This window comes from Telopea speciosissima, chromosome 2 (assembly GCF_018873765.1).
Source record: "Telopea speciosissima isolate NSW1024214 ecotype Mountain lineage chromosome 2, Tspe_v1, whole genome shotgun sequence".
NCBI classification, from domain to species: domain Eukaryota; kingdom Viridiplantae; phylum Streptophyta; class Magnoliopsida; order Proteales; family Proteaceae; genus Telopea; species Telopea speciosissima.
The window spans coordinates 83,759,445-83,773,074 of NC_057917.1; positions in this window are offsets into that span (position 1 = coordinate 83,759,445).

A 13,630-nucleotide genomic window follows, 5' to 3' on the forward strand; every position below is an offset into this window, starting at 1 on the left:
AGTATCCGGGAGAATTGGCAAAAGAAGTCTCAGCACTTTCTTCTCGAATGCCCCACGTGTAAGCTCCCTGTATAACTCCCTGTATGCCTCTCTCCTGAGAAAGGAGTAGGGATTCTTCCATGGTGCGCAGTAGGTCTTCTCTCCCCAGATGGCTACATTGAGGATGCCTGCCAACTGTGCCCCTGTGAAGGATATGGTGACTCCCTTGACATAAGAGAGGATCCGGTAATCTCGTGTGCCTAGGTTCTCGGTGTGCAGGTTGGCGTAGAAGTGACGAACGAGCTTGGGATAGAATGGCTCGGAAGGTTGAGGAGGTTGGACCACCCAGTGCTTCAAATCTCGGCCCTACCTTGTAGGCCTTGAGGTCTTCGATACCACATCTCTTCCCTCCAAGATATTCTTAAAGCGAAAGTGGTCTTGGTACATCTCCTGTTTCTCTAGGTCTTGGAACCATTGCGTATCCAAAGCAACTGGGGCAGCTTGTTCGGCCCGTGCACGCCTTGTTCTAGGAGCCATTTAGATTCCCTAACCTACAACCAAAGAAGGCCGAGAATACAGAAATATATTAAGTTAATGCTTGGATATTAAGGCCTAAGAAGATATACAATGAAAAGAAACAAGGAATTAGAACCTAGACCTTGATGCATGGCCAACATGTAGATGCCTCATAGAGGATAAATGTACATGGCCACATTATGCTTGGAGAAGCATTATATCATACAAGCAATTAGTTCAAACAAAGTTGGACTGATTTGATAAGAAATATACTAAGAGATCCAAAGAGGAAATTTTCAGTTTTGTGTTTGGAAGTTGAATGACATGGTAAACAATATACATACATGGCCATAGTACACCTAACACATGAAGTTTATACTAAATACCTAGTTCAAGCAATATATGGAGCTAAATTGTGGTAAATAATGCTTGAATCTCTAAAAGAAAATTCAGATGTGATTCTTGAAGTTCCAATTTGCAAGAAATAAATAAGTAATGGCTTGAGACAACCCCAAATTATATACACCAAGCCTACCTAGCAAAACCGAACTTGAATTGGGCAAAAAGACATAGAATTTCGGTTAGGGTTTGGGGATTTCTCCAAAATCCAACCCAAACCCTTGGTGATGGTGCAAGATTGGGGGAAATGCCCCAACTAGGTTGCATATGAAGGGAAACGAAGGTAGGATGGACAAAAATCCATCTAAATAGCTAGGAGAAAACAAAAAAACCCAAATCTTGTAAACCCGAAATGGATTTTGGGGTTTCTCCATAATAGAAGTCGAAAGGAGAAAGAGATAGATCGATAGAGAGGGATGAGGGCATACCTGAACTCGATCGGAGCTGTTGTGCGTGGATTGAGTGCCAAAAATCCACCTAGAAGGGAGAGGGAGCAAGGAACGAGTGCGGTTTTGGGTTCTCCAGAGCGTAGGGGGTGTTTGGAAAAAGAAATTTGGGTTTTGAAGGAGAGTTCGAGTGAGAAATTCTGTTTTTGGGCCATGCGGTTTTACACTCGGATGCAAGATTTTGAATCCGAGTGTGAATCCGCGGATTCCCGAGACCAGCCTTTGGTCCTGTGAAGGTCGGATTTACACTCGGATGCAGCCTAGTGAAACCGCATGTAAATCCGACCCGGCCAGAAAGGGTTTTTTGACCCTGTTTTGCTTAACCAACTTGTTTCTAATGTTTATTACCCTCATTATTGCTTCCCTTACCCCTCGTGTAACCTATGTTTACCTTTGCAAATCGATTTTTTGATTGGTTTGCTTAATATTGCAATTGTGCCTTTAACTGTGGGTGTTGACTGTAACCAGGTGTGAACCATGGTTAATACACGGTCAAATGCCAACCGTTCTCCTGTTAGGGAAGAGGCCGGTGAGGCTTCGAATACGGTTCTACCGGTAGCACCGCCAATTAGTAATAATGCGGATGTCGCCGCGTTGTTGAGCAATAGGTTGCAATCCATGGAACGAGAGCATAGGGAGGCGCAACAAGAGCAGCGCCAATTTATGCAAAACATGACTGCTATGTTCCAAGCCTTTGTTAGGGAAAGGCAGCCAGTGCCTCCTCCTGTGCAAGTCAATCCTCCCCACCGCCCTTGTGGGTTCTGCTGTACCTAGTGTTCCTCGCTCAAGCCACCGCGAATTCCTTTGACACAAGAGGTGCCAGCACCTATTCTACCTTCCACTTCTGTGGCTCCTTCGGTCCAAGCGGTGACTCCGGCTTGGGTGGATGCTGCTAGGTTATTGGAGAGATTTCAGAAACATCGTCCTCCAACCTTCTACAAGATGGCCCATGATTCCTTTTTCCCGGCAACATTTATAAGGGATCTTGAGAGAATCTTTGAAGTGATAAGTGCAATGACACGGACAAGATCCGGTGTGCTACCTACCGCCGGGTGATTCGATGCGTGGTGGCTCTCCTCTAAAGACCATTTTTGGGCAACTCACCCAGAGGCAACTTGGGCTCAATTCAAGGAAGTCTTCTTCAAAAATTTCTTCCCTCAAAACTTCCGTGATAGGAAGGAGTCCGAGTTTATGAGCTTCTTTCAAGGATCCAAATCGGTCCTTGAGTACCAGCAAGCTTTTGAGGAGCTTTTTACTTCGCCCGGTACACATGAAGGCCGAGAATGTGAAGGCTAGGAAGTTTGAGAAGGGGCTTAGACCTAGCATTAGTATTCGTGGTGCTACACAAGTACCCTACTTATGCTGAGACGGTCCAAGCCGCTAAGGTGATTGAGGACCAGCAGAGAGAGAATTACAGGGCCATTCAGCGGGTAAAAGGCCCATGACCTCTCATGAACCTAGGGGATCCACAAAATTCCAAAAGAGAGGATCTTACACTACTACTTTTCCGGTCCATCCCGGAGGTCGATGCGATGCAAGCACCAGTGCCTACATCAACTCCTCACTATGGTTCCCGGACTCTCATATGTTACAATTGCAAGGAGTCCGGGCATATGGTTCGAGACTGTCCTCATCCTCGGATGATAGGTCCTCCAGTGCGGCTACACAAAAGGCACCCCAAGCCAAGCAAGCGGTTGTGCGTTCTCTTCTTCTGCTCCGGCCCATAGATCTCAAGGTCGGGTGTATTCTGTGACAAATGAAGAGGCCGGGCCGATCCCAAGTGTTAATACAGGTAATGCACTCTACTCTTAAGATGTGCATATAATAGCTTTTGTTTCTATGATTGGTTATCTGTTGCTTGTCAGGTGTCGTTCTTGTTTGCTCTCAGCCTGCTTATGCTTTATTTGATTCGGGGGCATCACACTCTTTTGTGTCCCCTAGTTTTGCTAAGAAGATGTCCATTGAACCAAAGCTAATGGCCCAGAAACTGATAGTCAGTACACCAACGGGTAGCAAGGTTGAACTTAACTCGGTTTATGATCCTTGCCCGGTATGTGTGGGTGGTCACGGACTCAAGCAAGCTTAGTATCGCTGGATATGAAAGACTTTGATGTGATTTTGGGAATGGATTGGCTATCAACTCACAAAGCCGCCTAACTGCTCAGAGAGGAAGGTTCTATTCAAACCATGAAGGTGAAGAGTTTGTGTTTATGGGTACTAAGCGGGAGAGACCCAAGAAAGTTATCATCTCTGCCCTCCAAGTACAGAAGTTGTTGGCAGAGGGATGTCAATGTTATCTAGCATCTGTGATAGACACTGAAGCCAAAGGCAGGCCTTTGGAAGAGTTGTACGTGGTGAAAGACTTTCCAGATGTCTTTCCTGAGGATCTAACGCGGTTGCCACCAGATCGCGAGACAGAGTTCATGATAGATCTGATTCCTGGTGCAGCCCCAGTATCCAAGGCACCTTACAGGATGGCCCCAACTGAGCTAAAGGAGCTACAAGAGCAGTTGAAGGACCTGTTGAAGAAGGGTTTCATTAGACCCAGTGTATCTCCTTGGGGAGCACCTGTGTTGTTTGTGAAAAAGAAGGACGGTAGTATGCGTCTGTGCATTGACTACCGTGAGCTCAACAAATTGACAATCAAGAACCGGTATCCTTTGCCTAGGATCGATGACCTGTTCGATCAACTACAGGGTGCGAAGGTGTTCTCGAAAATTGATCTCCGGTCAGGGTACCATCAGTTGAAGATCAGAAATAGTGATATCAGCAAGACAGCATTCAGATCTCGCTATGGTCATTATGAGTTCTTGGTCATGTCCTTCGGGCTGACCAATGCCCCGGCCGCCTTTATGGAGTTGATGAACCGGGTGTTCCACGATGTTCTAGACAAGTATGTCATTGTCTTTATTGATGACATCTTGGTCTATTCCAAGAGCGAGGAGGAGCATGCAGACCATCTCCGCCTAGTATTACAACGCCTAAGGGAGAAGCAGTTGTACGCCAAATTCAGTAAGTGTGAGTTTTGGCTACAACAGGTGGCATTTCGGGACACCTTGTTTCTGGTAAGGGTATAGAGGTTGACCCTGGCAAGGTGAAGTCGATGAGTTGATCAGGCGATACCCAAGAATGTGGCGACATTCGTAGTTTCCTGGGACTAGCGGCTATTACAGGAGATTTATTGAGAACTTCTCAAGGCTCTCCGCTCCTATGACACGACCGACCGGAAGGGAGTGAAGTTCGAGTGGTCCGATAGGCCGTGAAAAGAGCTTCCAAGAGCTCAAGCGAGGCTGGTTTCCGCTCCAGTACTTACCATTCCCAATGGTACTGGAGGGATGGTAGTCTACAGTGATGCATCTAAAATGGGTTTGGGTTGTGTTCTAATGCAAGATGGGAAGGTAGTGGCCTATGCTTCTCGGCAATTGAAGGACTATGAGAAGAACTACCCGACCCATGATTTGGAGCTTGCACTGTGGTTTTCGCTCCGAAGATCCGGAGACATTATTTATATGGTGAGAAGAGCGAAATATACAAGTGATCACAAGAGCCTCAAATACTTCTTTACACAAAAGGAGCTCAATATGAGGCAGCGACGGTGGTTGGAGTTGTTGAAAGATTATGATTGTACTATCCATTACCACCCGTGCAAGGCAAATGTAGTAGCGGATGGCTGAGCCGAAATCTCATCCTTGTCACTGGCATCACTAGCGCCAGTGAGAAACTCATCGAGGAAGCTAGAAGGATGGACCGGAATTCTGGTTGATGGTGTTACCTTATCTCTATCGGCTTTATCAGTACAATCCACACCTGGTAGGGCGAATTCAATCAGCCCAGGCTTCGATGAGGAGATTCAAAAGGTTATTGAGGCTATCAAGGGGGACACGCAGGGAACTGGATTTTACTTTAACGAGAGTGGTGTTCTCATGTTCGGACAACGGCTATGTGTTCCTAGTAACCCTCGGTTAAGGAAGGAAGTGTTAGCGAGGCCCATGACTCTCCCTATTCTATTCATCCAGGTAGTACGAAGATGTATAGAGATCTGAAGGAATATTACTGGTGGAGTGGAATGAAGAGGGATGTGGCTGAGTATGTGGCAAAATGTCTTACTTGTCAGCAGGTGAAGGCGGATAGACAGCGACCTCATGGCCTCTTACAGTCATTGCCTGTTCCAGAGTGGAAGTGGGAGCATGTTACCATGGATTTTGTCACCGGGTTGCCCCGCACGCCTAGAGGTGTCGATACCATATGGGTTGTCGTTGACAGATTGACAAAGACGGCTCACTTCATCCCCATGAAGATTACCTATTCGATGGACAAGCTGGCTCGCTTGTACATTGATAATGTAGTTCGTCTACACGGAGTTCCTGTCAGCATCATCTCCGATCGGGATCCCAGATTTACATCTAAGTTCTGGGGGGGTTTTCAGAAGGCAATGGGTACACTGTTGAGTTTTAGTACAGCCTTCCACCCTCAAACCGACGGACAGTCGGAGAGGACTATTCAGACATTAGAAGATATGCTCCGAGCCTGTGCCATTGATATGCAAGGCAGCTGGGACGAGCATCTCTCACTTATTGAGTTTGCTTATAATAACAGTTACCAGGCTACTATAGGCATGGCACCGTTTGAGGCTCAGTATGGGAAGAAGTGTCGGACACCGTTATATTGGGACGAAGTAGGTGAACGGCGTATTCTTGGACCCGAGTTGATTCAGGCAACATGCGAGAAGGTGGACTTGATTCGTGAGCGGATCAAGGCGGCTCAGTCCAGGCAGAAGGGTTATGCAGACTTGAGACGGAAGGACCTTGAGTTCATTGTTGGCGATAAAGTGTTCCTTAAGGTATCACCCTCCAAAGGGGTGATGCGTTTCAAAAGAAGGGCAAGTCGAGTCCGAGATTTATAGGACCTTTGAGATCCTTGCACGGATTGGACCGGTGGCATATCGGTTAGCACTCCCTCCATCTTTAGAAGGTGTGCACGACGTCTTCCACGTGTCTATGTTGAGGAAGTATGTCCATGATCCAAGCCATGTATTGACGCATGAACCACGAACTTGCGGCCGACATGTCCTATAAAGAGTGCTCGAAAAGATTTTGGACGCAAGGTTGTTCATCTTCGCAACCGCCCATTCATTATGTGAAGATAAAATGGTGCAACCATCCGGAAGAGGAAGCTTCTTGGGAGGCAGAGGTAGAAATGCGGGCAAAATACCCTTTTCTTGCCTATTTACAAGGTACGTCAAATTTCGAGGACGAAATTTCTTATAAGGTGGGGGGGGATGTTATACCCGTACCCCGGGATATAATTAAATATCATTTCTTCTCGTGACGTGTAGATACCGCTGCCATGTATGCTGGTGACCTGTTCTCCATGATGGTCAAACCTAGCTACAAAATCGTTGACCACAGCACGGGTTTGCCTGTGGAGGAAAGATTCCTCAACCGCCAGTGGGGAAAGTTCGTGGACGGCGACTTCGTCGACTACCCTCCAAGTACCAGCCCGGGAAGCGAGGAGTTCAGGAGAGAGCATCCTGGACCGTCACCTCAGCTGGATATTTCGTTCGGTGATGAGCTTAGCGTTGCCGTGGCAAAGCTGTTCGGGGTCATGGGTAATAAACCATGACAGGGGGAAAAGTAAGTTCTAGCCTCAAGTCTTATTAATTATTCTTCCCTTGGTAACCTCGAGTGCGGGTCCTGGGCTTGAACCGCTCGAGCTATTTCATGAGAGAAGGGAATAATTTAAGTTCGGGTCCCGCGTACCTTTAGGAAGTACATTGGGGACTTATACCCATCTCATATGAGCCCATCTAAGAATGGGCTTTTCCTTAATTAAGGTTGTGGGCAGGCCCATTTAACCTATTGGCCCAATGATGGGTTATTCCATCCACTTACCCACATAGGACTAATGGGTTGACCCATTAGGCCTCATGACCCATTTGACTAAGGGTACCCATAGACCCATTTATTATAAAAGAGAGGAGGAGGGGGAGAGAACATTACTTCTTCTTCAACATCCTCTTCTACCCTAAATCGTGGAGGAGAGAAAGAGGAGAGAAAGAGGAGAGAAAGAGAAAGAGGAAGGAGAGAGAGGCTTGGAGGAAGGTGGAGACCCCATCTCTTGGGCAGAAATCGTGGAGCTCTCATCTTGGGGGGTAGGTAAGCTTCTTCCTTCTTCTATTTTGGGTTTCAAAAAGGGGTTGGGTAATGGGAGAGATTGACCTAGATCTCTCTTGGAACCTAGGGAGTAGATGGAGCTTTAAAGCCAAGCTATGGTGGAGTTAGTTCACTCCATTATGAGCTCTAATGTGAGGGTTCTCATTGCCATTTGGGGGATTTAAGGTTGGACCCTAAGGAGCTTAGGATAGAGTTTTCTAGAAGTCCTTGTGCCTTAAAACCACTTGAAATGGGGTCCTTGGAGGGGAATCCTTCGGATTTTGGACCTGAAGGTGTGAGGGTTACATGTGATTTCGCACTGCAAGAAACCCCCGAAACTACCTTCCCGAGAAGGATTCTGTGAAGGTCGGATTTACACTCGGATTCAGTTTTTCTGAAACCACATCTGCATCCGACCTTGGCAAAAATTGTCCTGAGCCCCTGTGAAGCTCGGATTTACACTTGGATTCAGTTTTTCTGAAACCACATCTGCATCCGACCTTGACTAAAACTGTCCCGGTTTCCTAGGATTTACATGTGGTTGCAGAATTTGGGCATGAAACCACTCCCGCAACCACTTCGTCTCGAAACCTTATACTTAAGTGTTTATGGGAGATCTTTTGGGATCCGTTCCTTTCGCTCGTTTAACCTTATTCCACTCTTTGTATAGGTTAAAATATTCACTTTTGTGGCTTATTGCTTGATCGAGGCGACAACTGATAAACTGGGTGCTTGGCATATACGTTGTGAGTGGGTTTGGTTGTTTGGGCTTGTTATTACTATTGCACTATATATTATGTACTCATTATAATTAATAAGCATGTGTGCGCATATTGCATAATTTTATATCTATTTGTTATAATGTTGATTGATAATGTTGTATCTTGATGGGTCTCGTGCGGTGGGTACGTGCGGAACCCGAACTCTATAAACATTTATGAAGAAATTATGTTGAATGTCATGTTGAATCAGATGCGCCGTGCCGTCTGGTAACCGGGCACTAAACCGATGAAAAGTTGATGCGCCGGATTACCTCTCGGGACGATAGGACTTGCATGTAGTATATTTGTGGCTAGGATTTCACACCCTTATGCTACGACCCTTACCAACAGGGGTTTAGGTGTTGGGTAATCAGTACACCGGATTCTGTGGAGGTGGGAGAGGCCAGTCATGGTAGTATTGGTTATCAGGGGTCTGCCATTGAGTGGTCTTGGAGGCTTCGATCGGCGTAGGTCCCACGTGACAATTGAGGTTTCATTGTGGCGATAAGTTAAGTGACCCACAGTGTCTCCCGAGTTGTCACAGTAGCATATGCCATTGACTTAGTTGTTTGTTAGGTGGAAAAATGAACTTAACATGTGCATGCATCATTGGACTATGTGAATTGCGTGTTTGTGCATTCCCATCCCCTCACTGGCTCAGTGGAGCTAACCCCCTCGTGCGCACATTTTTTTTAGATTATGGTGCAGGTGACGGATATCTCGCGGGACTTGGAGTTCAGCCCTCGGGATACGATGAGATCGGTGAGGAGGAACCGGAGGCCGTGTTTGAGGAACATGGCGACGGGTGTCCTTGCGATGATTGTGCCTACGGGCCGTGAGAATATTCGGGACTCGATCCCTTTTTGATTACTTTTGAGGCTAAGGCCTATGGTGAAATACTTACTGTAATACCATTTTTGATAGTTATTAGATGATCATTGGAAATGTAACTAATTACTGTATTTATCATCTAGCTTTGAACATCTTGTAACTATTCGATTTATACGCTTCCGAAATACTACTGATCCTTGGAATGTAATATTCCTCTTTTCTGCATTCTAATATTATATTATGTTAATATTGGATATGACTGTGCGTTGGGACACTGTGTCAGTGATCCGGGCGGTTTAGTAGGATGACACGCGTCGTCCTAGTCACCTTTTATATGATATTATATTCCTTGTCTGGAATAGGGGCGTGACAGGGCTGACCCTGATTAGCCATAATCATGGGAAAGGGGAAAGAAATGCATGGGCTGGAATGGACCTGGGAGAACATTATCAATTTTACATAAACTAACACTATAATAAAAAGTAGGGAAAAAGTTATCTGTCCGGGAGGGTGGCCTACGCCAGCACTCCCATGAGTCTATCTCTCTCCTCCCCATGTGAAAAGATACCTCTGCCCCCTTGTTTTAAGGAGGAAAGAGATAGACACATGGGAGTGCTGGCGTAGGCCACACTCCCGTACAGAAAACTGCTTGCCTAAAAAGTATTATATCACTTATTGTCTTCATATATAATATATTATATAAAAAATTTGGGTGACATTTAAAGTTTATAATGTATATATTGTATCAATATATATTTTATAGTATAACTTAAATCAAGGTCGGGCCAAGCCGGACCAAGCTTAGTTTGAGGCCTCAACCTTAACCTAACCCAATCCTAACTCAGGGCTAGAAATTTCTAGCCCTGACCCGCCCTCAGGGTTAAATATCTCAGCCCAAGCTCTGTTCGGGCTCAAGCGGGCCAGGGCGGGTTCGAGCCTACAGGGCCAAACTTACACCCCAAATATCACATTTATACCAACGTTGACTCAGTGTAAAGGTTCCACATAGTGCGCATATTAGAAGGGCTGGACTATCAGTAATGGAGGACATACTTGACTTTGACAATAAGCCAACATGATGGGAACTTAATTTAGTTAAGTTGGAACTCCTTTTTAACCTCATTTTCACCTCTCTTTTTGGCCTTTTTTTTTTGGCCTTTGCTTTTTCAAGGACATGTGTAAGAACACATGGAGAAGTGAAGAATCCCTCAAAGGCCAAAGGCCCACAACCCAACAGCAACAGCCCAAGCAACCTAGCTAGGACTTGTAATGAAATGTCCCCCATTGTAATCTATAAGATTAGCAAATGATAAGCACAAGGGATATGTCTTTATCTAATGATGGATTAAGCTAATCCAAAAAAATTATTTCTTAAGACAGGTGATACAGTTAATGATAACTCATTGGGATTAATGTTTGTAGTGAGATTGAGTCGACAGTTGACATCAGTCTTAGCAAGGTTGATCTACTGGTTCTACCTTCTAATGCAGTTGTACGTCTTGGCTAAAAGTTTAAACATGAAACCTTAAACATGATAGCCTAAAACCCCACTTAGAAACAAAAGAAACTTCACAATGGAATTGAGAACTGTGAGAGAGAGAGAGCGAGAGAGAGAGAGAAGATAGGTGTTTGATGATTTTAAATCGGCCATCATCAAATCATATCTTGTTGCTTAAAACTAGGTTCTTCCCTAAATTTTTAGTATATGCTTTAATAATGATTAATTAGCATCATTTTATATATATTATATTAGTTTTATAATTAATACTTCATAGCAATGAAAACATGATATAATATGATATATGTTAAAAATAAATTATCATGCATAAAATATTAAGGTTAAGGATAACAAAATACACAGTTATCAAATTATTAGTAATTTGTTATGATATATCAACAGTTATTGTTAGTATTATTGAAATCCATATAACAAAATAATACCTTTATTGACCTAAGATTACTTTTTGAAACTAATATATGCCAAAATCAATTATAAAGCCATGGGATGGTTGCATTGAGTCTTATTCAAAGCTTCTTTAGGCACATGATGTGACTTCAAGCCCAACCATAACCATTTTATTGAACTAACAGTACTCTAGCTTCTAGTATCTAGGTTCATTCCATTGTTAGCTACAACTATAAATTAACTCTATAACCATAGATGTTGAGTAGCTATTGTTCATACTCCATACTCATGAGTCATGAGTCATGACCCCCCCCTCCCTCTAATTGGGCTCCTCAGTGGTGTTGTCATCGAGCTTTATTTGTAGATAGGTACCTATTCTCTAGGGGAGGGGGAGGGAAGATGATAACCAGGAGGCTTGAACCTAAGACATCCTAGTAGGATGGGCTTCTACAGTACTCCACACTTCTACTAATTGCACTGTCATCGAGTTTGCCAGTGAACTTATATTAGGGCTTTTTCTTGGTCTTGGCCTAAGTTCAAGTCTCATGCCTATTCAAAAAATGAGTGTCAAGCTTGGGCTTCATTCCATTAGCCTCCAAGTTATTGAGGTACAAAGACATCTGTTAGTGTAATTGGTTGGTGGCTTGCCAATATAGTGCAGGCTCCCTGGAGATCATGGAGGCTCTCCTATTGTCACCTTGTGCTTTAAGGCACCCCCCCTCTCACTTTCCCTTCTCTAGTAGCTAAAATTCCATGGAGCACTGTTAGATAGGTAGACCCCAAAATGAACCTATGATGCACCATCAAATGGTTCTCAAGTGTATTTCAGGGTAGTACAAGTAGGGGGAAAGATCTAATTAAAAACGAGTGTAGACTTTTTTATCGATTTCGAATATTTGGATAATATAGTTTAATTTGAACATGAAGTAACTATATTAAGTACCATCATCCAATATCTAAACTAATTTCGGTATCCAATTAATTTTAACAAATCAAATATGATCTAGGTGGATCCAATATGTCTTGAGTTCTAAGCAGATTTGAACAATAATGATTTTGGCAACCCTTTTAAGTTTCAACAAGGGGCATATGACACTCTTAATAAAGAAGCAGGTAGACTATCCCTCTTGACACTCTTTAATAGAAGACACAAGTAGACTATCCCATTAAAACCTAACAACATGATCAGGTCAAATAAATGGGGGCGACTGAGGTATGTAGACAGTTGGATCAAGATTCAAATTAGGGCCTTCACATGATACTTGAAGAGGTTTCCTTTTCCCCTTTCACAGGAGATTCAAACCAAAACAAAAACCAGGTTTGGTACTTTGGTAACTTTTGGTGACTGTTTGGTTGGTGGCAGGCTCTGTAGCCACAAGTAATGTCATGGCTGCAAAAGTGCTTGTAACGTGAAAGGCTCATTAATTAATCCAATCCTAACTAGGAAAAGAAGGATCCTATCTTTAGCATCCAATGAATACTGCATAGTTGAGATGATTTTTATGTAAAACCACTTGGCTGATGCCCATCAAAGGATCAGGCCTCAGGGTTACCTCTTGTGACACCTCATCATATGATATAGGAAGTAAGAGTTGACTAAGACAGGAATGGATCTGGACTTCTTGATATTATTCCTTCACTAAGGCCTTATTTGTAGTCTGATCTGAATCACAAAGTGCATTCAGTTTAACCCAGTTTAAGGGATTGATCCGGACCAAATGCGAAAGCTAGGGGTGATAGTTTTCTTGGCAGTTTAGTTGGCAAAAATTTTATAGGTATTAAGGGTATAGGAACAGATGGGCACAAGCTCAGATGCTCCGCTGGTCTCTGTGGAAAAAGAAAATTCAGAACATAACTGAAGCGCATGACCAAGCTTATAATCCTATTAATCTAAAGGTAATGCTCTAAAACCTTACCATTGCCACAATTGAAGGAGAGGAATGGACCAATTCCAATTGAGACTCCCACATCTTTTCTTTTCTCTTCCCCCCTCTCCCCCCCCCCCCAACAAAACCAAAAAAAAAAAAAAAAAAAAAAAAAACCTTTCTTCTTCCTATCCTTTTTCTAATATAAAAAAATGCAATAGGTTCATTCCAGATCCACTTGTTACAAAAATGGAATATTTTACAGCAATTGAATTGAAACAAGAGGAAACTGCAAGGGAAAAAAATATATAAATTCAATAAGAAACTGGAAAACAACTTTCCCAAAATGGTTGGAACTGCGCAAACCATTGCCAGTTCTGGGGGGCACTGCCTCCATCATATGGGTATGCTTTTCTCCATCTCCTATTCTCCTAAATGTTCCTTGATATTAAATAAAAAGGAATAAAAAAATAAACACTAAGTCTAATATTTGATATTCCAGATAAAAATTTTCAACTCAAACAAATGGAACCTCTCTGAACCTGATCAAAACTACACATTTTACATCAGTTTGCAATTGTACTGAACTTGCTTGCAAAATTGCTTGGTAGACATGCTATGTCACAAATCTATAATAAATGCCTGAAACCAATGTGGCTAAAATGTCCAACCTCTGCCCTAGGGCTAATGAGTCTTAAGATCTCAGCCTAGACAGGTTCCATGAGAAACCAATAAAGCCGCACCTCATCACCCTTGAGTTGTACATCTGGTAGCC